The sequence below is a fragment of the Atta colombica genome, unplaced genomic scaffold, assembly GCF_001594045.1.
Source record: "Atta colombica isolate Treedump-2 unplaced genomic scaffold, Acol1.0 scaffold210, whole genome shotgun sequence".
Classification (NCBI taxonomy): Eukaryota; Metazoa; Arthropoda; class Insecta; order Hymenoptera; family Formicidae; genus Atta; species Atta colombica.
The window spans coordinates 447,919-451,327 of NW_017259306.1; positions in this window are offsets into that span (position 1 = coordinate 447,919).

Genomic DNA, 3,409 nt, shown 5'->3' on the forward strand with positions numbered 1-3,409 from the left:
GTGTGTGTGTGTGTGTGTGTGTGTGTGTGTGTGTGTGTGTGTGTATATGTATATCGAAACCAAGGTTGTCTTCTAAAGTTACAGGAACTGGTTAGGATAGAAAGTTTTTATTACAATCCATTCAGAAATGTGAAGTAATCGACTTCGTAGCAAATTACAGTTATCGTAACGGACAAAGAACAAAATTTATCCAAAAATAAATGTTTAAAGTAAATGTTTTATGCAAAAGAAATAAACATATAATGAAATATTTATTTCAAATATTAACATTATAACAGTTTTCGGAATTTATTTTTATTATGAAATTGATAAGGAAATCGCAATGTAAATAATCTGTGCTGACTTCTATGATTTTTTTATTTTTCATCATAAAGAAATTGATGTTCTTTGTCCTAAAGCCTATTAAAGCCAGACTGTGAGGGTAGTTTTTGTAAAGACCTAATATCCCTCTATGGCTTATGCCGTACTTCGTCCATTTCTTCCAACCCCTTTTTGCGAATGCTTTCTGGTCACGCCGATAACCCATTTTCTGAGCTTTTACATTAGTCGGGACTTGGTTATTTAAAGACTGTGACACATATTTATTGCCTCTTCAATTTCACAAAGAAATAATTGGTGTCGCTATTGTTGCGAGATGAATAAAATTAAAAAAAAGAAACATCTTCGTTGAGCAACGATATAAGATTATGTAAGACAAATGTAGAGATAGAATCACATACGAAATATAGAACAATTAACAAAAATTATACATTTTAATTTCGAAGTGTAAGAATTAAAGGAAACGCTCTTAAGATTATCGCATAAATTTATGAGATTTAGTAATAAAAAAGATAGTTAAAAATATCAAAATAATGAAGTCATACATAAATGAAATCAGGTTTATGTTTCTATATATATATATATATATATATTATAATTATAAATTAGGAGTGAGTGCAGTAAGCGTAACAAAAATTCGCGGAAAAGAGCTATTTGCACGCTATTTGCACGCTTTTAGCGAAATTTTAAGTGATTCTAGAGCGAGAGAGAGAAGAAAGACAGCGAGAGACGCAAAGGAAGAAAACGGGCGAATGCGAGCACAAGCGAATGCACCGTGTGTGCGTACATGCGCGAGCCTATTGCCGTTGCACCATTTTTTGCCTTTAGTCGCAATAACATTAACAATTCTAATCAGATTGCCACAATATCACGTGCCGGAGGCCTGCCGCGACCGCGGCCAATGGTGGAATCGTATGTAGAAGGAAAATCATTGGCGTGACGATGATTCGAACGAAAAAGGAAAAAAGAATGATCTTTTTCCGTGATAATCTATGGAAAAAAAATCATATTCATCGATATGCATTAATACAGAAATGATTGCTTTGATTAACTTTGCATCTTCGTCGTCGTTGTCGTGATCGCGAAATTACGTGATCTTCGAGAAACGGCGTAATCTGTTAAGTTTTTTTCTTTCTGTGCGCATCTCCCTCGGGAAAGAAGCATCTTCCTCGCAAGCGAAGAATCCGCGATAGGATTCCTTGAAGAAGAAATGAAAGTAAGCGGATTTTCTTATGGATTCGTTCCATTCGCATTCTTGTGCAATTAAACGTCCCTCCTCTCCTCCCCTTCTTCCTTACATATAGATGTAACGCGCTGTCATAATGATAAAAAAAGAAATGAATTTTCATATCGTCCAATACTCATAATGAATCAAGTGTTGGATCTTGTAATTAGTGAATTTAAATTTTGGAAACAAGCGTATTTAATATAATCAATTATATATTTTATATAAGCATTTTATATAAGCAATTTTTTTACTTTGCGAAACAATTTTTTTACATGAGAAACATGTGTGTCCCATTGTTTCTAAACATACTCTCTAAAATATTTATATCTACTAAAGATATTCGTTATCTTTACACAAAATTCATTAGAAACAATTTGACTTTGTACAAAAATTTTTTAAATTTTATATTTATTAATAATAGTTCTCTTATCATCAGTTATTTTCTTCATTTTATTTCTATATTGTAATTTGAAAAATATTAATATAATATTTTTCAAATTAATTTCTCTTATTGTTGAGTGCATATTATATCTATTAATAAATACAATTTATTTAGTAAATATAATTCATTAAGTAAAGCTTTATTAAAGAATGATAAAAGTATTTATAATTCCACAAATAATTAAAAAAAAATTATATTTAAAACTAAATAATATTAATACTATTTGCAATACTAATGCTATATTTTATTTAAAATTATGTATCTTATTGTAACATAAATGGACTAAATATATTATAATAATCATTTACATATATCACAATAAATATAGATTTAAAAAAATTTATATGCTTATAATATAAGATGTATACTATCAATCAATTATATACTTCGATAAAGTTTCTATTTTCCAGAATAGATGATTCAGTCATGATTCTAGATGATCAATCGCGGCAGTATTTAAATGTTTGCAGCGTCATCTACCAACTGTCTCCAGTAGTATGTTCATGAGGAAGGTATAATTTCAGCAATCGAACATGTAGAAAATTATATAAAATATTATCATAAATAAAAATTGAAAATTTCACAGCAAGTATAAGAATTTTAATAATTATATGGTAAAACAGTTTCTATATAAAATATAAATTTTATCCACAAAATGAAATAAAATTAAAACTTTCTAATATCTATCTAAAGTAAAGATAATTTATATGAAATTCGTATTCTTCCATCATATGATCAAATAATATCCATTCTAAGTTTCACATCGTAGAATAATCATAAAATTGAAACTATGAAATAACTTTAGTTAGAAGTAATCGTTAATCAAATATGTTTAAAAGAATTGAGTTATTATATTTGTTTCGCTGGTTACAAATGCAAAAAATTCATAAACGTATAAACTTTCATTTGTCAAATAGGTAACTGGAAAACATTGAGTTGAAAATGATCGATCGTCGATGAATATGCGATATTTATAATATTACAAAAAAAAATGTAATCTAAATTTAAAAATACAAATTAACATATCTAATAGATAAAATAATCAGTAAGATATATTGATTGCTAATGACATATAAAAATAATTCAGAGATATGTATTATTTTTCGATTCGAGAAAATGAAAAAAAAAGTTTAGATATAAAAATGTTTAAAAAATCGAAAAATTTTTTCTAATGAAGATACATGATAATATAGTTATCATCGAAATATCAAGTCTCTCATACAAAAATTTTCGCAGTTTGAAAAATTCACCACGCACATTACCTCTCAGCAAATATTACAGACATAAATAGAGTGAGAAGAAATAAACTGAAATAAACGGTCATTTGAGAGAAATGCAGTTTCGTTAAAAAAAAGAATATTCTTATAAAATAAGAGAATAACAATTTTTAAGAGAAAGTGATATTATATTTAATATATAAT